Below are 24,152 nucleotides of genomic sequence, written 5' to 3' on the forward strand. Positions count from 1 at the left end.
GCTCCTCTTCCAGCCCTATCTCAATGAATGGCTCCACCAACCATCCAGTTATGTGAGCCAGAAATCCAGGAGTTGACCTTGACACCTTCTCACACTCAATTCTGCATCCAGTCTAATCAGCAAGATCTGCTTCTTTGAGCTCATAAACAATTCCGAATTCGTCCTCTTCCCTTCCTCTCCTCCACCGCCATCCGAGTTCATCAGCCTCGCGTGGGTGACTCCAGGATCCTCTGCAAGCTCTACCTGCTTCCACCCTGACCCGTCCATTCTTTCCCATGTTGTGTCCACCACAGCTTCAAAACACAAATCTGAGCGTATCACTCGCTCCTGGATGCCTTCCCGTCACTCTCAGGATGAAGACAAAGCTTCTTCGTGTGGCTTCTCTTCAACATCTGCTCCCCCCAGCTTTTCCAGGCTCATTTCCCACCATACCCCCGTGTGTATTTCAGGCAGATTGAGGGTCCCTCATTTTCACTACTAACCTTTGTACGTTTTGTTCCTTTTCCTGGAATGATGGCTCCTCCTTTCTCGTCATCACGTACCGTCTGCTCCATCCTTTAAATTTCAGTTGAGGTATCACTTCCTCAGAGAAGTCTCCTCTGACCCCTTTGATTGGGTCAAATCTCCACATTTGTGCTCCCTGCAACTTGACATTGTATGTTTACTTGTGATGGATCGATGGGAGCCTGTAGGCTCATACAACGTGTAAGTTAGGAGAGGCCCTAAGCTCCGTCGGGGCAGCACTGAGTCTGGATTTGCTGATCGTGCTTGAGTACAGTGCGCAGAAATAGCTCTTGATGAGCAAATACAGAAATGAGTAAAACGCCACTGATGACTTGCAAGGTGGTGAATTTCCACTAAAGCCTTTGCCAGTGGTACCACCTCTGCCCTTGGTTTAAAGCAAACAAAGAGACTGTGTCCTTCGCTCGGAGAGCAGAACCTGTTTGAATGATTCAGAATTTCAGCGGGAGCTGCATGTGTTAGGGCCGTCATTTTAGAATTCTGCTTTTTCTGAAAGCTCACCGACTGAGCTGCAAGTTCTCGCTCCGTCCGTGACCTCATTCGGGAGGGAGCGTTTTGGATTTAAACATGTTTGGATGTTGAAGAATCCTGATTGCCAAATAGGGTGACTTCATGCTCTTCTTTTTTCCCCTTAGAAGAAGCACAGTTCTCTTCACCCTGGGCCGGCCTGGCAAGCGTTCCTCCCTGAAAGAACAGAAAAACAGTGTTACGGTGACATCCGGTTTTCACTCCATAAAAGGACCATTGTAACAGGCTTTTCTGTGTGTGTGTCCACTTTTATCACGTTTCCGTGTGTCTGCCACAGAATATCACATCACCGGGCATTGGGTTCTCCAGTTTGGGTGAAGTTATTTATTATCACCTCCCTGGGGTTCAGAGGTCCACCCGTCTCTCTCTGTACTGAAGTCCCATCCCACGTGGCGTGTGGGAATCCCATAACCTATCTCTATGGGCTTCAGACGCAGCGGGGATTCACTAGGCAGCGTCACTTGTTCTCACTGCTGTTCATTTATTCGTTCAGTAAACACTCAGAGCCCACAGGATGACCGGCACCGAATCTGCCACAGTGATTTCCTCGGCCTTCAGCGACTTACTCTTCCTCCTACGAGACTGTAAGCTCCAGAAGGGCCGGGGTCTTTGTCCACTTTGCCCACTGATGTAGGACCAGTGACCTACAATAATGCCGTGCACTCAAGAAAGACTTGCTGACTGAATATGGATGCATGAATCCTTTGTGTTCAAATGTGTTCCAGAGACCTTCCTATGTTTTACCTGCCTAACATTCAGCATCTTTTTCCCCCACTCTTGGGATGAGAACCCTGGTTTTCCATGAAGAAAAATCCTCCTCCCACTCTCAGATCTTGGGGTGTGAGAGCAGGCTAATCTCACCCTCAAGATTCAAGTCACTAAGACTGGATCCCAGGTCTTCTGTTGCATTTCCTGGGCAGAGAAGCTCTCCCCGCAGAGGACTTGAAGCCGGAAGGCTGTATATCTGTTGCTCTTGGGGCCCACCATGTCATGACAGCTTGCCTGGGAGTGGAGCCCAGACTGAGGAAAGCAGAGCTTAGAGAAACTGAGAAACACCAAGTTCTGATGACATTGCTTTTTCTGCTTCATCTAGTGTCCATCTTTATAAGTTTCCTAGAGCTGTCTTAACAAAGTACCTCAAACTGGATGGCTTAGAAATCCAGGCATTTTGGATTAGGGCCCACCCTAATGACCTAATTTTAACTTGATTACCTCTATACAGACCTTATTTGCAAATAAAGTCACACATACAGGTCCTAGGGATTAGAACTTCAACATCTTTTTTGGGGCACGCAATTCAGCCCAGAGCGCATCTCTTGCAGCTGAGAGCCTTACACGCTTAATGTTTCAGTTTCGTGAAGCAAATCAAGTTCCATAAAGCAAATTGAGAAGTATCACGTTTGTCTTCCTATGGAAAAACTACCGTCTCTGGCTTTGGTCCATCTCAAAGGAAGTTTGCGATAAAGTAGCAATTGATCAGCAGTTATCTCCTGAATACCTTCTATATGGACTTTGATGTATGCACAGGGTCTCTTGGAGGCCAAGAGAGCCACAGGCCGCTTCAGAGTTCCTGGACTTGTAAAAAGCAGAAATGAGAAAACAAGTTTCCAGATTCACTGTGATATTTTTGATGCTTAATTTGAAAAAGTAATAATTTTATGCTCCACATCGTATGTCATCAGGGAATTGCAAATGAACACAACAATGAGATACCACGACACACCTATTAGAATGGCCAAAATCCAGAACGCAGATGACATCAAATGCTGGAGAGGACGTGGAGCAACAGGAACTCTCCTGCGTTGCTGGTGGGAACGCAAAACGGTGCAGACTCTTTGGAAGACATTTTGGCAGTTTCTTACAGAATGAAACATACTTTTACTATATGATCCAGCAATTGTGCGCCTTGGTATTTATCCAGATGAGCTGAAACTTATGTCCACACAAAAACCTGCACACAGGTGTTTACAGCACCTTTATTCATAATTGCTAAAACTTGGAAGCTACCAAGATGTTCTTCAGTAGGTGAACGGATAAACTGTGGTCCATCCAGACAATAGAATACTATTCAGTGCTAAAAAGAAATGAGCTATCAAGTCATGAAAATACATGGAGGAACTTTAAAAGCATATGACTAAGTGAAAGAAGCCAATCTGAGAAAGCTTCATACTGTGTGATTCCAACTACATGACATTCTGGAAAAGGCAAAATTATGTCGACAATAAAAAGATCAATGGTTGCCAGGGGCTTGGAGAGTGAGATGAATATGCAGAGCACAGAGGATTTTTAGGGCAGTGAAAATGCTCTGGATGGTACTATAATGATGGACATAGGTCATTTATACACTTGTCCAAACCCATGGAATGCACAACATCAAGAATGAGCCTTAAGGTAAACTCTGGACTTTGGGGGATTATGCTGTGTCAGTGTAGATTCATCCTCGGCAGAAAATGTAGCACTCTGGAGAGTGATACTGATAATAGGGGAGCTATGCACGTGTGGAGGCAGGGGGAAATGGGAGATCTGGACCACCCTCTCAGGTTTGTTTAAACTGGAAACTGCTCTAAAAAAATAAAGTCTTAAAAAAGATAATGCTTTTCAATAGACTGAAAGCCCGGTGCAGTACAGTTGTAGTATCTTAAATTAATCATGGGATTTCTAAAAAACAGTAGCTCAATAATGTACGGCAGGAGGTGTGCCAGGCCCATCGCCAGCCCTTTATGCCCCGGATGGAATGGTAACTAAAAACACGATTGCTACCCTTAAGAAGCCATTGATAGTTTCTGCTGGAGAGCAAAGTGAATCAGCTATATGTATACGTATATCCCCTCTTTTTTGGATTTCCTTCCCGTTTAGGTCACCACAGAGCATTGAATAGAGTTCCCTGTGCAACATTGTAAAGCAGCTATACTCCAATAAAAGTTAATTTTAAAAAACTAAAGACAAAATTAAGCTCTATAATATATATTATTGTGTTGTAAACACTTTGACACTATTTACAATATTGTTCTCATGCCTTTAGATTTTTTTGGCTTTGTGTAATTTATTTTTATTTACACACTTCTGAAACTATTAGGAGGGAATTGCTAAGACCAAATATACCGATGAATACCTAATGGCCAAAACAAAAACAAAAAAAGAAGCCATTGACCCACTGGGGTAAACACACATGTGAAGAAGCAATGCTGTTACAGTGAGACACATATGAGTGGCGTGTTGGGGGAGCTCCAGGTGGGAGTGAGGGGCTTTGACTGGTGGGATCAGAGGCCTCACAGAGGTGAAGTGAGCCTTGAAGGGTGAACAGAGTTGTGCAAAGTTGAGAAGAAGAGGGCTTTCCAGGTGGAGGGCCCAGCGTGAACATGCCTGATGGAGCTGGGAATGTGGAGCATTCCGGAGCTTCACGCTGGCCCCACTGACTTGGCTCAGAGGGAAATAAGTCCCCCAGAGGTTCTGTTTGGTTCCTACGGGGCAAGATTTTGCTTTCGTGGGACCTCCCTGGTGGCGCAGTGGTTAAGAATCCGCAATGAGAAGCCCGTGCACTGTTAATGAAGAGTAGCCCCTGCTCGCCGCAACTAGAGAAAGCCCACGTGCAGCAATGAAGACCCAACGCAGCCAAATAAATAAATAAATAAATAAATAAATTTATTTTAAAAATTAAAAAAAAATATTTTGGTTTCGTGCCCCCAACCCCTTATGAGGCGTTTGAATCCCTCCTACTGCTTGATTCTGGGGGCTGTTGGATGGTGGGTGTCTGCATTTGATGGGTCAGTCAGGGTCCACAGCTGAGGTCAGGTTGGCCAGAGTCCCTTCCTCTCAGGGCTGCCGGGCTCCTGCTGCGGACTCTGCTCTCTCCCCGTCTCTCCTCCCGCCCCCTCCACCAGCACCCCCTGTAGCTCCAGAGTGTCATCTGGGAGCAGCGTGAACTCCTATTAATAGTCGCCAATGAAAGATGGAATTAGGTGTCTGGATGTCTTGAGAAATAAATTACATAAAGTGTTCCAGAGATAAAAGAAATTCCTGCGGGCTTGCCTGGGTCTGGATCACTGTATCGCAGCATTCTTTCTTGAGTTGAAAGGTGAAGGCTGACTGGGTAGAATACGTCTTGTGCTCTGACATGATAACACATTCCAAGCTGGGAGTTGTGATGCACAGAGTAACAGTCAACCCAGATGACGTGGGGCATCAGAAGTGGTCAGAATGTGCTGTGTATACACGGCTAGGTGTCTAAGGCTCTCTCTCTGCTGTTTGCTGTCTTTTTTTTTTTTTAATTTTTATTGAAGTACAGTTGATTTAAATTTATTTATTTATTTATTTTTGGCTGTGTTGGGTCTTCGTTGCTGTGCTTGGGCTTTCTCTAGTTGTGGCGAGCGGGGGCTACTCTTCGTTGCAGTTCGAGGGCTTCTCGTGGCGGTGGCTTCTCTTATTGCGGAGCATGGGCTCTAGGTGCGTGGGCTTCGGTAGTTGTGGCACACGGGCTCAGTAGTTGTGGCTCGCAGGCTCAGTAGTTGCGGTGCATGGGCTTAGTTGCTGTGCGGCATGTGGGATCTTCCCAGACCAGGGCTCAAACCCGTGTCCCCTGCATTGGCAGGCGGATTCTTAACCACTGCGCCACCAGGGAAACCCCGCTGTTGTGTTTTAACGATTTTCAAATTCAACATCTTTAGGCAGGCCGTCATCCCCATCACTCCTTAGTGAACTAAGCTCATTTTTGGGGGGCATTTCTGTTTCCAGCCTGTTCATCAAGGCCCCTAGGTTCTGGTCCCCACCGTGGGAGATGGCCTTTGACCTGGAACTTAAAGGTTGTTTCTGAATTAGCCAGACAGGGAGCAAAAGGGGGCCGGTGGGGAGATGGGGATTTCTTTTTTTTTTTTTAATTAATTAATTAATTTATTTTTGGCTGTGTTGGGTCTCCGTTTCTGTGCGAGGGCCCTCTCTAGCTGTGGCAAGCGGGGGCCACTCTTCATTGCGGTGCGCAGGCCTCTCACCGTCGCGGCCTCTTTTGTTGTGGAGCACAGGCTCCAGACGCGCAGGCTCAGCAATCGTGGCTCACGGGCCCAGTTGCTCCGCGGCATGTGGGATCCTCCCAGACCAGGGCTCGAACCCGTGTGCCCTGCATTGGCAGGCAGACTCTCAACCACTGCGCCACCATGGAAGCCCCAAGAGATGGGGATTTCTTATGTCCTTGCCTCCAGGCCTACAACCCTACCGGTGATTAGTGACGCTCTTCCCCATGCTTCCTTTTACAATGAGTTTGTCTACAATGACAGAGCTGCGCAGGCGAATGGTGAAACAAACGACAGAATGAAGAGTAAGTTTCCCATCTCCCATCTTCCCCTCCTCAGTTGCAGCTGGAGTTTCGGAGTTTTGTGGCATGCCAGAGACAAATCTTCTGTGCATATTCAAGCACTTAAATGTATATTCATCCCCCTTCTCCCCTTTAGTTTTTCACAAGGGCAGCCCTTTGAAAATATTTTTAATCAATTGTAAAAACAAAAACAAGGCTCAGAACCACATGGTTTTGTTTCTGTTTTCACTTTTATTGCAGGATTTTCTCAAATGTACACTTCAGTGAGAGAGGCAAATACAGTGACCCCTCACATACCCATCACCCAGCTTCAGCGGTTATCCACTTTTGCCCACCTTTTTCATTTTTAACCTACTTTCTTTGGTTTCCCTTAGGGTGATAGTATTTGCCATTTTTACTTAAATACTTACTGTGATCATTGTACATATAGATTTGCCTCATTCATTTAAATAGAGACATAGAATTTCCATTATGGGAATGTTCCATATTTTAATCCACGCCCCCTCAATCAGCATTTAGGTTGTTTCCAGACTCTTGACATTATAAACAATGTCCCCAGATGCATTGTTGTAGGCCATTATGTTACTATTTGAGGTATTCATTCTCCTGCCTGGGCTGTTAGTAGAATTAGTATTTCCCACCAATAGCTGCAAGTTCTGCCTGTGTCTGTTAGAAGCTCATATAATTCATTTCTATGTGTCTTGATATGTTAAAACGTTGTATGCTTGTCTTTAATTTAGAAAATGTTTATCAAGCACCTACTGTACACCCATGTGGGCTCTGGAGACGTGAGCGCGACAGGGACACAAACCCTGAATTCAAGGAGCACATAGTTCAGTGAAGAAGGCATCACATGACAGTTTTGCCTTTTTCCCCCACTTGAGATGTGTCATATCAGCTAGGATCAGGTTCAACTGTGAGTGGCAGAAAATCCCAATAGTGGCTTAAACCAGATAGTAGTTCATTTCAGTCTCATGTAAAAACCTGGGTGTAGGAAGTCCAGTGTGGGAGTGGCCCTCCACAGTGTCAAGAACTTGAGCTCTTTATCTTGTTCTGTTGTATGTGGCTTCTGTTCCCAAAGTCATCATATGGTATAAAATGGTTGCTGTAGCTCCAGCCATAAGGACTGCATTCCAGGCAGCAGGAAGGAGGAAAAGAAAGGATAAAGGTACAGTCTCTCTCTTTAGGGACCTCTCTGGAAAGTCGCACATACCACTTCCACTTACATTTTTTGGGCCAGAACGTATTCTTATGGCCATCTAGTTGCAAAAGTGGTTGGGAAATGTAGTCTTTATGTGTGGTGGATGTGAACTCAGATGCAGATCAGATATAAGCATCGCACTGGTTTGTGAACAGGGTGCTTGAGGGCTAACAGTATGCCTGAAGGGAGATCAAGGAAGGCTTCCTAGAAGAGGTGACACTGGAGCTGGCCCAAGATAGGAAAGGTTTTCTTTTTATGAGATTTAAGAGAAAAAAGCTGGGACTTAAAGGGGAAAGTCAATTTAAAAAATTGAAATTGTTTCCGAACCTTTTTCATTTTCTCAGAAATTCTGTATAAAGTCCTTAGCAAGAGTTATTGGCCTCACTCAGAGATTATTTGTTGGGTGGATGTGTGAATGAGTCAAGGGAATGTGTGCGTGATTCCCAGGGTTGTGAAGTAGTTACTCTGGCAGACTTTATTTTCTGACGATGGTCACCCCTACCTCACATGCTCTTCTGCAACTTGTTCTTGTCACTCCATCAGAAGATGTGGTTTGTTTTGGCCCCCCCCGCTGAGTCTGGCTAAGTGCTGTGACCCCCTTGACCAATAGAATATGGAAGAAATGATGCCTTGCTGGTTCCAGTAGCAGCCCTTAACTGGCCTTGAGGTTTCCACTTCTTTCCTCCACGTAAGAGGTGTGGCCACCCTGAGGCCACCCTGCTGCTGAGGGGCCCAGACCACATGGAGAGGCCTGGAGGATGGGGCACCATGGGGCGGGGAGAGAGAGAGACCAAGGAGCATCAGATGCCAGCGTGTAATAAAGAAGTCGTCTTGGAAATGGATTCTCCAGTCCAGCTGCCCTGGCTGATGCCACGTGGATCAGAGATGGACTGACTGCCCAGCCAAGTCCTTCCTGAATTCCAGACCCATAAGAGCTTAAAGTGAAATAAGCATGGTTTTTAGCACAGCACTGGATCTCTGGAAATCTACCTTGGGGTGCTATGTTATGGGGTCTGCAGGCTGTCCCTGGGCGGGGCTTTGCGGGAAGGTCCTGCATAGAACATCTGGAAGGGTGAGGACTGGTCCACAGACAGCAGTGGGAGTGAGTCTCCGTGCAGCCCCTGACAACCAATCCCCATCAGAGGAAGAGGGCTCCTTAGGGAAACTGCTTATCTCGTGTTGTAGATGAGCCTGGAGCAGCTTGTTGTAAAAATAGCAAGGAAGCTATCAAAGACCTCGAGGGTCACGTCAAAAGGACTCAGGAACCAGCATGAAAAGGTTCTGACTGGCTAGAGGAGGGATACTTGAACATCCCTAAGAATAAGAGCTGTAATGGATTGAAACAATTCAAATATATTTAAACCCATGAATTCATTACAAAACCCAATAACTCTAGTCACTTTGGGGGCATGCAAAGCACCCAGGTTATTATTTTGAAAACTGATAGGGACTTCCCTGGCAGTCCCAGTGGTTAGGACTCAGTGCTTTCATTGCAGGGGGCGTGGGTTCTATTCCTGGTCAGGGAACTAAGGTCCCGCAAACCTTTTGGCACGGCCAAAAAAGAAAAGAAAACTGATAAGGGGAAACAATCCAGGATTTGTCCTGCTTTTCCCATGAACTGTGCCTCAGTGTAGCCAAGGAGTTGGTGAGAAGCGTCTCCTTATAGAAGAGTTCTGGATGAAAAATGAAGAAGGAATGATAGAATTAGAATATTACCCATTGAAACTGCCCATGAAGTAACTTTTCTAGTCATGGATCATCCACAGCTGCTAACATCACAAAAGGAGACACAACCGAGTAGACTGCTGATATTTACAACACCGATTCTGGAAAAGCAAAACTGGACCCGGTCAAGGCTCTCGATCTTACAGCCAGTTCATAGGGGACAGAGGAACATATAGTCCAAGGACACCATGGGGATGGAATCAGCACAGTCCAGACCATGGGAAACTCAGTTCCTTCTACACACAAGGAACCAAAGTTTTTATTGTACAAACCTGTACAATAGAAGAGACTTAAGGGGTGGATGGCCCGATCGCAGCCCACAGGCCTTGTTTGGCTTTGCCGTGACCCCTCACGGCCTCGTGCTCCTCAGGGCGTCCTTTCACCTGGGCTCCAGCTGTTAGTGCCAGGCCTTTCTTTCCCTCCTCTTGGCGTTCCCGAGACAACTGGGTTGGCCCAGGTCCTCTCTTTGTTCCAGGCCAGGCCACAGGTCAGAGGCCAGGCAGTGGACCACCTGCTGGGATCGTATGTCCATCTTTGACTTGAACTCAAGTGGAGGTGCAGGGCCATGGGGGACCCTCGTAGGGAGGGGTGACGTGTGCTGGTGTTTAGCACCTGGAAGGCAACTTGAGGACCCAGAGGGAGGTTTGATCAACTTCTGACCCAAAGCACTGATTTTCTTCTCATTTTTCATAGAAAGTCAAATGTCAAAGAGACATGCCTGAGTCTGTTTAGCCAGTGATTTGGGAAGGGGGAGGGGAAAGAGGCGGGCCTGCAGGAGAGGTGGGAGCTAGGGGTCCGGGCAGTACCCTCAAGGATTTCGAGTGGGGCCTCACGATGAATTGATGCAGTTAGTTGCCTGGGCTTCCCCTTCTCGGTGGCGTGTGTTCTGGAATCTGTTCTCATACTTACAGAGTGTGTGTCCACGGAAAACTCACTCACTGTCTCTGTGGCTCAGTGTCTTCACTTGTCAAGTTAAAGTAGTGGAACCTACCTGTGAGGCTGTGGAGGAGATTTTGAATGTCAGATCGGTGAGTGTGTGGGAAGTTGAGGACAGTCCCTGGCACGGGGGGCGTGCACGGGTGACCCGAAGCCAGCTCCTGACCCCCGGGTGCCCTAACTCATTGTGCCCTCAGTGAAGAGAAGGGCTGGGCTCAGCACCTGCTGAGGCCGCTTGGGTTCACCAGGGACCCTGGAAGCCCTGGGGCGTCTGGGCTGGTTGGCACCGGGAGGCCCAGGGCTCGCCCAGCACACTGCCTCGGCTGGTCCCTCTGCGGTGACAGCAGTGGGGGGATAAGCCCAGAGGCACAGCGTGCTGACTCTCGGGGAATTTGCTGCCCACAGAGGAGGGAAAAATGCATCTCTCCAAAGCCGACAATCAAAGGCCTGGCAGGCCCTGTAGGAGGAAAATAACTCGGGCCGTGGATTTTCTTTGTGAGACTTGGAGCCTCGCCCTGAACGACATAGACGCGGGTGTGGTTAGCCTCATGGCCTCCCCTGTGTGCTGGCAGGTGGCGGGGCTGATGTCACTCCCCAAAGGCTTTAACTGGTCGGTCCAGGGACCTGGCTCCCAGCTGGGCCCTGGTCCCTGTCACGTGCAGCGCTAGGCCTGTGAGGAGCTCAGAGAGCCACTTCAAGCTGTGGAAGGCTTTATGGGTTGCGTCTTTGGAGGTTCTCGTGAAACCGTGGTCACCTGCCACCCCCAACACTGCAAACCTACCGCTGCCCCTGGCCTTTGCACACGAAGGTGTCCACAGTCTCCCTAGACCCGCCAGGAGAGAGGGTGGAGCTTCTCAGAGCTCATTTCCTTCCTCGCCCGTGCAGACCCTGCAGTGTGCCCACACAGCCAGGCCCTGCAGGCTCCACCTCTTATTAATGCCCTTCATGGTGCCCGAGCAGAGGTGACAGGCAGGCCCCACGGACTCGGGGTCCTCGCGGGGGGAAGGATGCCCAGGGAGAGGGACGGGACGTGACGAACTAGAATCTGGAGAGAGGACGGATAGAGGAAGGCTTTTGGAGAAGGAGAGCAACCAGGCTTTGGCTCGTGGGCAGGAGGAAACGTGGGTCTGTGCCGCAGAACACTTGGCTGTGCGTTTTCCTGCCACTAAGCGATGACGCTGTGACACAGAGAGACACGTCTGCCGCCTGGTCCTGGGCTTTCCCCAGCACGCGCCAGAGAACCCTGGAGACAACGGGACATTGCTGACCATCGTGAGGGGGATGAAGCGCTTGCTTGGGTGCAGAGAGGCCAGAGGACGCTGGATTCCTGGCTGGGCAGGTTGCAGGCGGGGACAGAGCCGTGGGGGGATGGAGAAGAGTGGACACTGGGAGAGGCATTTGGGAAGGACTACCTGGGGCATGGTGGCTCTGCAGCAGAGAAATCCAGCCTGGCTCTCGGATGGGTCCCAAGCTGACACAACAGTTACACTGCTCTGTGCCGGGTCCTCCTGGAATCGTGGGGAATTTTCCAGAGTTGGGGTCTCAGGTGAGGTTGGAATTTACAAGTTGAACATTCCTTACAGAAACATGGACATGTCACTGGAGGGGAGGAGACGGGCTGATTCCCATCAGCTTCTGGTGGCAGCAATTCTCTGCTGTTCATCCAAAGAGCATCTTATTTCCAAAGAAATAGGCTTATTTCCGCTGAAAGGAGCTTGTTGGAGAGGCGAATTCTTGGGCCTCACCCCAGATCTACTGAATCAGAAACTCTGGGGTGGGACCTGGCAAGCCGAGTCTCAATAGACCTTCCAGGTGACCACACGGAGGCAGGCGACCACTGCTCTCCATCTGGCTGGGCCAGGCGCAGAGTAAGGGTTTGTATTTGCTCCTCTGGGGCAGAGACCCAAGTGAGGCCGTGCACACGGTACCTGGGCTAACCCTGGAGCCGGCTGAGCTCCCTGGGCAAGAAGAGAAGAGGGCAGAAGACCTCAGGGCGGGGAGCATGGCAAGTGCTGATGTCACAATGCCCCATTGACTCTGATTCCAGGCCCCTGGACCACCTGGGGGCAGCAGAGAGACGATGGCTGGCGGCAGCAAATAGAGGACCGAGGGGGGAAGTGGGATCCAGGACCGGGGGACGCTTGCGGGGGAGAAATAAGCCCTGGGCAGGAGAACCACCGGGATCCTGAAGGAAGTATGGGGAACCGCAGAAGCCTCTCAGGTAACAGTCGGGTGTGTGTGTGGGTCCTATCTCACACCTTGGAACACCAGGTGTCCCGGAGAGGAGAGCCAGGGATGAACGTGAAAAAAGCACAGACCCAACCGGCCGAGGCCGAGCCCTTCACAGCAGGAGCCTTCCTGGAGCCTCCGCGTTCCTTCCCGGTTGTCTGGTCGCGCTCTGCCCGCCACCCCCGGACTCTGTAACCCTACTGAGGTCCGGAGTCTGATTAACTTTGCAGAGGACTCGGGCATGCTTTTAAAAATGGTCAGGTGACTCCACAGTGCAGTCAAGGCGACAAGTCTACTTGAGCAGCAAAACAAACCAAGACATACCCACGTTTCCTCGCTGGTGGTGTGGGGCGGGGCTCCTATCACGTTCCCTCCGGAGCTCAGGACCCAGGAGATGGTTGGCCAGGACTGGGAAAGCATCTCCTTAACTCTCTCGGTTAAGAACCTGTAGGAACCCATAGAGAAGAAGGTTGTTACAGCCACATGGACAGTAGGTTTTTAAAAAATGATGATGAATATTCCAGTTGCTTATTTAAAAATAATTAAGAACCTGAGGAAGAAGCGTCAGTAAATAAGCACAACAATCTGTAAACCTTGTGATCAGTGAGGCCACAGTGTAGACGGGCGAGGGGAAGGGGAGAGAGGACTCCTTTCCACTGGAGAGGGGGTGCTGGGCCACTGTCTCTATGCCGGCAGCTCTGGTTCTGCTCTTCTTGAGCTGCGTGGAGTTGGTGAGAGAGAAGCAGGAAGGTGAGGGGCAAGAACGCAGGGAGCCAGAGCCCGGGGTTCAGTTCAGATTCTGCCCCGTGTCTGGGAGATGGTCACTGACCAGCCCGGGGTCAGGGAGCTGGTCCTGCACGCTTGACCCTCTGGGTCCCAAGGTCACGGTCTTCCTCCAGGCCTCCACCAGCACTTCGCTCCCTCCTTTTCAGCTGACATTATTTCAGGGGTGTCTTCTGAGCGCTCACAGCTGGGACTTGTGCAGGGTATAAAGATGCTTCCTCCCCAGTTGTGGACGGTCAGGCCCATATGGCCTGGGTCTGCCCTCAGGGCAGCAATTCCAGCGGCCTCTCTTTGCCCTCTTGGTGCTTCCATGAGGGGTCTGGAGCCTTCAGGCTGAGCGAGAGACGGCCCCGGGGGTCCCTCCTCCTCTCTCTGGCCAGAGTGAGGGCCCTCGGGCTGTCGTATTGGAATGGGTTAGTGTGTGTGTGTGACTGTGAGTATATGTGTCTGTGTATGTGCCTGTGTGTTTATGTGTTTGTGTGTGTGTTTCTCTGTGTTTGTGTATGTGTGTGTCTTTGTGCCTGTGTATATGTATTTGTGTCTGTGTGTGTATTTCTGTGTGCCTCTATGCGCTTGTGTGTGTATGTGTATGTCTCTGTGTGTGTATATGTGTGTCTCTGTGTATGTGTATGCGTGTGTTTGTGTGTGTACATCTGTATTTCTGTGTGCGTGCCTGTGTGTGCGTGTGTGTCTGTGTGTGCATGTGTATGTGTGTGTGCCTATGTGTGCATCCCTGTATGGGTGTGTGCCCACCCTCCCACTTTCGAGCCCCTCTGAGGCTGTGACTTCTGTCCTTCCCGCCCGGAGGCTGTCAGTGGGCGCCAGGCTGCTGGGCCTTGGGGAGTGAGGAAGGCGTGGCAGCTGGTACAGGCTGCTCCCTGGGGAGTTTTGGCAGAGAAAAGGAGGAAAATAGAAGTCAGGGAAGCTTGGGGTCAAGAGAAGAATTTTCTAGGGGAGGGGAGACTTGGGGATGTTTGAAAGCAGAAAGGGAGGGACATTTGGAAAATGCTGGTGATGAGAGCAGGGAGTGGGGCCAATGGGCGGGGTGTGCAGAGGGGACGGAACGTGGAAAGTGGACGTCAGCACAGCTGCTCTCCGTCCCGGGCTGGTCACCAAGCACCCAGATTGCTCACACACCCAGCAGCTATGCTGGTGCTGTCGGGAATGAGCTCTGACCAGCAAAAGGGGCAGGTAGAAGGTGCCAGACACCAAGCCCAGGCCAGGAGCTGCTCCCTGCCTTTAACACGCTCAGCATCTCATGCGACAAAGATGTATCAGCCTCTCACACCTGAAGGCTTGCCTGGCATGTGGATCTTCACCCCTCCCCCCACCTCCCCACCCCTCCCCTCCCCACCCCTCCCCCTCCCCCACCTCCATCCCCACCCCTCCCCCTCCCCACCTCCATCCCCACCCCATCCTCACCTCTGCCCCCCTCCCCCACCCCACCCCATCCCCACCTCCATCCCCACCCCCATCCTCACCTCTGTCTGCCTCCCCCACCCCTCCCCTCCCCGCCTCTATCCCCACCCCCATCCTCACCTCTGTCCCCCTCCCCCATGCCACCCCATCCCCGCCTCCATCCCCACCCCCATGCCCATCCCTGTCTCCATCCCCATCCACATCCCCATCCCCATGTCCATCCACATCCTCACTTCACTAGAGAAAAATGAGGCCAAGAGAGGTTGGTAACTTGCCCAAAGTTACACAGCTGGTAAATGACAGAACCAGGACTGGAGCCCAGCGCCATCTGACTCCAGTGTTCAAGCTCTGGACACCTCTGTAGCATTAGGTTCCTGGTCCCTGGTCCCCCTCTGACCTCTGGCTCTGTTGCCTGCTTGATCTTCTAATATCGCTTTGCCTGCTCCTGAGTTGGTCCTTCACTGTTCAAACCTCAGCCAGCCTGTGTGCCAGTTCAGATTTCCCACCAGCTACTGGCCCCTGTTTCTTCCCCAGGACCTCAGGCGACGTCCCCAGTCCCTGTTTTCCTCAGGACACCACATTTCTGGTGACAGGGCAGACAGACGTGCGGGGAGACAGGAGGGTGCTGATGACACGGCATTTCCAGTTGGATCGGGTCGCTGTCGTGCCTCGTGTCCCCTGGTAAATGCGTGGTGGGGAGTGGGCTGCAGAGAGAGAAAATGGGGAGCCGAACCCAGAGCTCACAGGGCTTGGCGCTGTGGGGAGTGTGCCGGGAAACCAAGGAGAAAGAAAGGACGGGTTGCCAAGCTGCGGGGAGCACGTGGTAGAAACCAGACATCAGGAATGTGTAGCAGGTCAGGCCGGCTGCCTGGCAAATACTTGGCCCACTTTGATTTTCAATTTTCATTGTTTATTTCTAGCATAAATGTTTATTTCACCTTTGTAATTCTCAAGGTTTTTAGGAACATGGGAAAGAATGACTTTGTTCTGGTTTTTGATACTTAGTTTTGGCTGTGGAGAGACAAGACCCAATTAGCTAATTGCAGTCTAAAAGTCACTGGCTGGTGGCCAGGGCTTCTCTGAGTGGGAGGCTGTCTACAGGACGTCTCCAGGCTCTGCGTTTTCTTCTCCAGCCACCCCGGCTCACCGAGACCCTGACCTTCCCAGACCCCATGGCCCTCTGGCTTTTCCACCACACCTGATCCTTTTTTTCTTCTTCCCACGTCTCCTCTCTGATGCTAAAGAGACTCCCTCCCCCACATCCAGACCCACCCCAGACTGGCGGCCCTACCACCAGTGGCGGGGTTGTGGGTGACACCCACTTAGTCTCCACGATCCTCCGCTTCCCCTTTCCCTTCCAACCTTTGCTCCAGTCCTGCCCCCCCTCCCTACTCCTTTTTCTAGCCCTGCCATCCTTATATCTTTAAAGCATTTTTTAAAAATTGAGATATATCAATACATCAAGTGCACCGAGGCATACATTTTATATCTTTGTGATTTTTCAAAAGTGGACACCTGGCAACAGCCATCCACGTCAGGAAGTAGGACAGTGCTACCCCCAGGAGCTCCCCTCCAGCCCCCTCCCGTCACTTCCCTCTTCTTTAATCCTTGGAGGTAACTGCTCTCTTGAATTTATGCTAATCAATTATACCCGTGCTCTACGCTGAGGAAATGTATTCCTAAACACTATTTTGCCTGCTTTTTTTTTTTTTAATTGAAGTATAGTTCATTTACAATGTTGTGTTAATTTCTGCTGTACAGCAAAGTGATTCAGTTATACACATATAGACATTCTTTTTCATATTCTTCTCTTTTTTCTTTTTTCTTTTTTTGCATGTACAAAGCTGTTGGTTTATTCAGCTGGGAAGCTGGGGAAAGGCTTCCTTTGGGAATGAACAGCAAAAATGTGTTCATGAACAAGGCACTTTGACACACACACACACACACACACACACACACACACAAAGGAACATATTATGGTTACATAACCATCAACATATTTTAATTTTTAGACCCCTCTACCTCTTCCCACCTTCCCATAAAAAAAAGAAAGAAAGAAAGAAAAAGAAAGAAAGAAACAGGTTTTTGTAACATTTAAAAAACCAACTTCATAGGACATCTACAAAGGAACAGTTACTGATACATTCAGTTACACTAACATTATATGGTTTCAGTTCAGTAACAAATTTTCCATTAACAAATATTTTTTTCTACCTACTACAATTCCCTCCTTTTTCCTCAAGAGGAGACCACTAAGGTTCAGCAGAAACTACTCATTAGGTCATAAACATTCTTCTCTCTCCTTAAAGTCGCTGTACATTTATAGAATTTGTGATTCCATTAATGCTTCAATTTTTTAATGCCACAGTGTATACAGCACTTAATTATGGAGAATAGGAAAAAGCAAAACTAAAATAAGGAAAGATATATGATATATCTTTAACAATCTGTTTTCTGATTCCCTTTAGATGCCCAGTTAACCAGGATCACACAAAGGTTTCACTCTTTACTGTAGGTGTGTGAAAAGACTTACTGGTCTCATGCATTTTATGTATGTTGATCTCTTATGTTTTGACTCATCCAAATAAACACAGCAAGACTCATTTACAAGGATACATATGCTTTCTATTCAGCCAGAAAAAAAAAATCTACAGCTAAAAATGATGCTAAAAAAACTCTTCAACTTCAGACTGTATCAGGCTGAGATTTTCTGTAGTAAGTTTCTTTAAAGTTAGAAGTGTTCCTGAAAAGTTTGCAATGGACGTGGAAAGTGCATGAAGTACTGCTCCAGGAAACATCATACAGATGAAATACTTTAATCCACTAGCATAAATGCTCTCTTAGTTTTTTCCCATTGGTCTTTGGAATGGGTTTTATTTGCTCTTGACTATGGTCTGGATGCTGAGATGCAGGAAATATATTCCCTACAGAACAGGTGTCTGTTTAATCCCTAGGTATGATCTTATAAGCCAGGTTAGCTAGAGACAGCCTGGTGGGAGCCTATAAAATGTTTATGCTCTAACTGCAGGTCCCATAATAGGTCTGGGGTAGTGTAGGCTACTACTGCACTACTACTGCACTCCCTCCCTCCAACATAGGAACTCCTAAAAGGTGCCTGCCATATGTAGGTCTACCAATATAAAAACTGAGAGATAAATCCATACTCCCACCATTTTTTTAATCTAGTTATTCAATTTAATTCAACTACCTCCCTAGAAATGAATATCAGAGAAAAGTATGCTCAGAAAGGTGTTACTGGGAGTAGCTAACTTATCACTTTCCACAATGGCTGTTCTGAAGGTTGGGTAACAAATAGGGTAGTGGCCTCCTTTTCCTTCCCATTAATAATTAGGTATCTAGTTAAGTCCATTAGATAGGCAGAGTAAATTGTGGGGAGAACTGAGTGTGGAGAATAGTCAACTTATCTCTTGTAATAAGGTCCCTTTTGACTAATTCTCTACTGAAGTTCTCATTTTAGGTCTTTCAAAGGGAATGCTCACAGTGAACAGCTCCTGTAGTTGAGTTACAGGACTCTTGGGTATTATATTCAGTACTTGATCGTATTTTGGCGTATCAGGACAGGGCATAGTTTGGTTGAGAAGACGTTAGTTTCTCAACTGTGGGCTGTGGAACCGTATTCCTTTCTCAAGTGGCAACACGAGAGATATGGGAAGGAACGGTGGATCTTTATAGTGATGCAATTAGGAGTTTGTTAACTGCCTTTTGGAAGTCAGTGTAGGAGTAAGTAGTGTTGATGGGTTCAGTGCGGGTTGTTTCCTTAACTGTTTTAGTTAACCAGCCACAGCAACAACCAGAAACACATGAATTAGGAATTTGTTTTAGGTACTGAGGTATGGGAGTGGCTCTACTCAATGTTCGGCTTAACTGTTTGGTGGCAAAGTGCAGTGCTCCGTTTAGAGTGGTATGACCTCTAGAAAGCCGGCTGGGACTCATAAGGGGCTTTTGAAAAGGTGGGACTCCACAAGAGCCTAGAGGAGGCTATTCAGGAATTGGTTCCAGTTTGGGTACACGATGGGAGCAATGGGAGAGTCTTAGTCCTGTCTCTCGAAGTATATGGACGGGTGCGCTAGAATCCAAGAGTTTAGCATGATACAACCAGGAACTAGGATTTAAAGGTTTCCAAGTTGTAGAATATTTTAAAAGGCACTTAACCTGCCAGCCAAGACTCTCAAGAGGTGTTAGGTTGGGCACCACAGGGTCCTCTTCTTCAGAGGAATCCCACTCTTCCCCAGAACTCTCATTTAGGTAGTTAGCGTTTTCTTCTTCCTCACTTTCTGATTCTGTTAAGGGGTCAGGAGAGGGATTTCTAGGACCCATTAGAATAGAACAATGGTATAGAAAAAAAGGTACCAGAAAAAGTAACCATATAAGCCAGTAAAACGCTAACACTGGCAAACAGAAGCAGAAGATGAGAAATCCTTTCAATAGGATTCATTTGTCTGTTTCTCAGTCTGTTACACACACACAGTATGCCTCTGGCTCTCACCACTGTGCAGTGTTTCAAGATTATGTTGTATAATCTTCACTTACAAAGAAGACAGCTCAGTTCTCAGGACCAGTTCAGTGTGTAAAAGTTAGTCACTTACCAGTGGCACAGGTCAGAGTCTCTCCTTCAAATCCTGGCTACCCAAGAAGAGAAGGGGTCCTCATCTAGGCAAGCTGATTTTCTTAGCATGGTCTCAATTGGTTGTGAAATTATGAAGAGACACTGTGTACTCTTTTTTGTTGGCAGGGATATTATATCTATTTGGTAATGAAAAGAAACTCAGTGGTCGCCGTCTTTGTCTGCTGGTGCAGCAACTTTTGTGCAGGGGGATGGTGGGACGAGTTGTCAAGGATCTGTCTGGTGTGCACAGATCCAGTGTTTTCCATAGGTAGTGCAAATGCCCTTGGAAACTGGTGACTTAATTGTTGGACTATCTGGAAAGGTAGGCTTAACCTGTGAATGAGAAGACCAAGGAGGATCCTTTCTTCTTCCTTGCCTCACTCCCAGCCGCAAGACCTGACTAAGCCTAGCGCCACCAGCTCTGTTCCAACAGTCACTCCTCCGCAAGGCTCGCATTCCCCATATTCTTTTCCATTGTGGTTTATCACAGGATATTGAATATAGTTCCCTGTGCTATACAGTAGGACCTTGTTATTTATCCATTCTATATATAGTAGTTTGCATCTGCTAATCCCAACCTCCCACTCTATCCCTCCCCACCCCGTCCTCCCCCTTGGCAACCACAGGTCTGTTCTCTATGTCTGTGAGTCTGTTTCTGTTCTGTAGATAAGTTCATTTGTGTCATATTTTAGATTCCACGTATAAGTGATGTCATATGGTATTTGTCTTTCTCTTTCTGACTTACTTCGCTTTGTATGATAATCTGGGTCCATCCATGTTGCTGCAAAGGACATTATTTCATTCTTTTTTATGGCTGAGTAGTATTCCATTTTATACACACACACACACACACACACACACACACACACACATACACCACATAGTCTTTATCCATTCTTCTGTCAATGCACATTTAGGTCGCTTCCATGTCTTGGCTATTGTAAATAGTGCTGCAATAAACATTGGGGTGCATGTATCTTTTTGAATTAGAGTCTTCTCCAGGTTTATGCCCAGGAGTGGGATTGCTGGATCATATGTATTTTGCCTGCTTTTTGAACTTGATGTAAATGGACTTATACTACTTATACTACTTATACTACTCATTGGTGCCTGGCTTCTTTCAGTATTTTGTTTGTGAGATTCTGTCGTGTGGTTGCACACAGGTGTAGCTGATTTATTTCCATTGCTATGCAGTGTTCCATTGAATGAATGCACTGCTGTGTATTTTATCCATTTCACCCTAGATGGATATTTGGTTTATTTCCAGTTTTTGGGTATATTATAAGTAATGCAGTTATAAATCTTCTTGACTGTGTGTTTTCATGTTACACGGTTCTGAACTTGGGTGTGGAATTGCCGGGTCAAAGAGTGGGTGTATGTTTGTGTTCAGTAGATGAGGTCCAACTGTTTTCAAATTCATTCCCACTGGCAGTTATGAGCTTTCTCATTGCGCTACGTCTTCTTTCTACTTGTCAGCTTAAAAAGTTTTAGCCATTCATGTGGTGGGGTATAGTGCTATCTCATTGTGGTTTTAATGTGAATTTACCAGAGGTTGAGTACCTTTTCCTTTGTTTATTTTGCCATTTGGAATATCATCTTTTGTGATATACCTAAAGTCTCTTGACCAATTTTCTATTTTTTTGTTTTTTGTTTTTTTTGGTTGATTATAGGGATTTTTTTAATTTTAAAATATACTCTGTGTATAAACCCTCTTCTGTCATATGGACTACAAAGGTCTTCTTCCACACCAAGGTTTGCCTTTTTATTTTCTTAATGGTATCTTTCAGTGAACAGAAATTCTTAACTTTAAGAAATCTTTTCCTACATTGAGGGCATGAAGATAGTTTCCCATTTTACCTTCTAGAAGTTTTATTGTCTTACTTCTAACATACAGAAGGACAACCCACCCAGAACTGATTTTGGGGTACTATGAGAGGGTAGGAGTTAAATGTAATGATTTTTCCACATGAGTATTCAAGTGATCTAGCAGCAGTTTTGAAAATAATGTTCTTCACTCACTGCTCTGCAGAGCCATAGAGAAGTGGGTCTTTTCTGAGCTTTCTATTCTATGCCATTTGTCTATTTATCAATTGTGTGCCAGTTCTACACTGTCCTAATTATTCTGGGTTTATAAGTTTTGAAACTCAAGCATAATGTATTCTTCAGGTTTGTCCACCTTTAAGATTACCTTCTCTGTTCTTAGCTTGCCCTATGTCCATATAGTCAACACATTTTAGAATCAGCTTGTGAGTTTCTGCAGACACTCTTAGATGGGTTGAGATGACATCAAATCTACAGCCCAATTTAGGAGAACTGACATTTTTACAGTGAACATGGCATATCCCTCAATTTATTTAGATTTCTAAACATGTTTTTTCAATAACATATAATTTTCTACAGAGAGGACTTGCACATCTTTTGTTGGATTTATTCCTGGCTTTGGCATTTCTGAAGCAATTGTAAACAGTATCTTTTTAATCATTTGTTTCTGGCTGGTATATAGAAATGCAGATGATTTTGGTTGTCCTTGCCTCGAACAAGCTTGCTAAACTCACTAATTCTAATAGTTTATTTGTAGATTCACCTGGGTTTCTACACATGCAGTCAGAGTCTTCCCTCCGTGTGTGTGGGGGATTGTTCTAGGACCCCTCGTGGTTATCAAAATCCATGGATGCTCAAGTTCCTTACGATTGGCCCCGGTATCTGCGGGTTCGGCACCCGTGGATAGTGGGTGGGAGGCAACTGTACACTAGTTAAGAGCACTGGCTTTAGAATCAGATTGACTTGGTTTTGAATCCTAACCTCAGCGTTTGACAAATGTAGGGCTTTGAGAGGGTTGCTTGATGTTTCTGAGGCTCATTTCTCCGTCTACAGAACAGGGACACTATGTCATAGGTGTACAGCGATGAGGAGAGAATGACACGGAGCGTGTCCCTCTGGCGGCAGTGCTGGCGCTCACGGGCCTCCCGTTACATCTGTTACTCCAGTCCTTTCCTCACGCCCACCTTTCCCATGAGCTCCACAGCTCTCCAAATTCTGGCTTTCACCCTGTCCTCTTATGGAATCGCCCTCAGACTTGCTCCTAGGGTCAATGTCAACAGGCTTATTTGGTCCTTGAGTTTCTTGATGTTTCTGTGGCCTCGACATGTCCATCTCTGTGATGTCTTTTTTCTGACACCAAGTGTGTGAGGTTTTGCACACCAAACAATTCTTCCATCCTCCACCCCTAGCTGGGTGTCCTACAAATGAATTCAATTCAGTTGCTGTCTACCTGGAGAGCATCACATCCCACAGATTGAGGGCTCAGCCCCACAAGACCGCCCCCACTTCAGTTCAAGGGGCTGCCTCTACTTCTGACTAACTGGCTATAAACTTGGGGGTTCCCATCACCTCTTCCTTAGGTTTGCTCACAGAACTCAGGAAATGCTTTACTGATGTTCACCAGTTTATTGTAAAGCAGAGGTCCCCAACCCCTGGGCTGTGGACCGGTGCCGGTCGGTGGCTTGTTCGGAACTGGCCCGCACATCAGGAGGTGAGCGGCGGGCGAGCGAGCGAAGCTTCATCTGCCGCTCCCCATCGCTCCCCACCGCTCCCCATCGCTTACCATCGCTCACGTTACCGCCTGAACCTTCCACACCCCCCACCACCACCCCCGCCACCCCCCCACACGCCTCTGGTGGAAAAATGACCTTCCATGAAACCGGTCCCCGGTGCCAAAAAGGTTGGGGACCGCTGTTGTAAAGGATACAGGTCAGATACAGCCAAAAGGAAGAGATGGGGGTGACACAGGGTTTCCATGCCCTCTCCAGGGGTGCCACCCCCAGCACATGGATTGTTCACCAACCTGGACGCTCCCTGAACCCCATCGTTGAGGGATTTTTATGGGTTTCTTTATGTAGCCACCATCGATTAGCTCATTGGCCATTGGTGATTGAACTCAATCTCCAGCCCCTCTCCCGGCTCCAGGGGCTGTGGGGGGACCGAAAGTCCTAACCTTGTAATGACCACCTTTCTTACCACCAGCCCCCATCCTGAAGCTATCAAGGGTTCCCCCACTGGCAATCGTATTAGCACACAAAAGGCAATAAGTTCCAAAGGTTTTAGGAGCTCTGTGCCAGGAACAGGGGACAAAGACCACATGTGTTTTTATCTTACCACAGTCTCCTTGGCAGGTAATTTCTCTTGACTTCCTGAGACGGCTCCTCCAGTTCTTCTGCCGGGTCCCCTCTCAGGCTCCTCTTCATCTCTCATGACTTAAATGCTGATTTTTTTCATGGTTCCGTTCTCATCCCTCTTCTCAACTCACTCTTTGAAAATGAGACATATGACAATATTTGGCCTCATCTTTTACCAAATCTCTGTGCCTATAACCATGGCTGCCATCCTGGATTCTAGGGTCATCTGGACAACCGTCCAGTGGGCACGACTACCTGCTTTTTCTATGATGCCCCCAATAAAGATAAGCACCCTTTCCCCAAACCTGCTCTCTTTCTCTTTTGCTTGTCTCCATCACCCAAGTCAGAGACCCGAGCATCTTCCTAGACTCCACTATCTCCTTCATCCTTATAGTTAGTTGTGGTTACCTTCTGTCCCCTTCTGTTCATTCTCACTGCCACTAACTTGCTTCAGTTTCTCATAATTTTTCCCCCAGTTGCTAAACAGCTTATTTACTGATCTCCCTCTGCCAGTCGTGTTGGCCTCCAGTTCATTATCATAGCAAAGCCACAGGAATCTATTATGACATCCCGAGATGTTATATGTATATAACTCTCCATGTATCAGGGACTTAACACAATAGATGTTCATTTCTCGTTCCTGTAGAATTCAGTTGGGTGTTTTGTGGTCAACTGCCATGTGGTGGTCCAAGGAGTCCTTCT

At 47.7% G+C, this 24,152-nt stretch overlaps 1 protein-coding gene and 1 pseudogene across 1 annotated transcript in view; one reads left to right on the forward strand and one right to left on the reverse strand.

The window, feature by feature from the left end:
• CDRT4 (CMT1A duplicated region transcript 4) overlaps positions 1 to 24,152 on the forward strand; it is a gene marked incomplete at its 5' end in the record, with an annotated part of 70,337 nt that overhangs the window by 25,187 nt on the left and 20,998 nt on the right. The gene's annotated exons all lie outside the window — the stretch shown is intronic.
• Positions 18,336 to 18,986, reverse strand: LOC103018275 (DDB1- and CUL4-associated factor 16-like; annotated as a pseudogene).

This window comes from Balaenoptera acutorostrata, chromosome 20, assembly GCF_949987535.1.
Source record: "Balaenoptera acutorostrata chromosome 20, mBalAcu1.1, whole genome shotgun sequence".
In the NCBI taxonomy this organism is placed as follows: Eukaryota; Metazoa; Chordata; class Mammalia; order Artiodactyla; family Balaenopteridae; genus Balaenoptera; species Balaenoptera acutorostrata.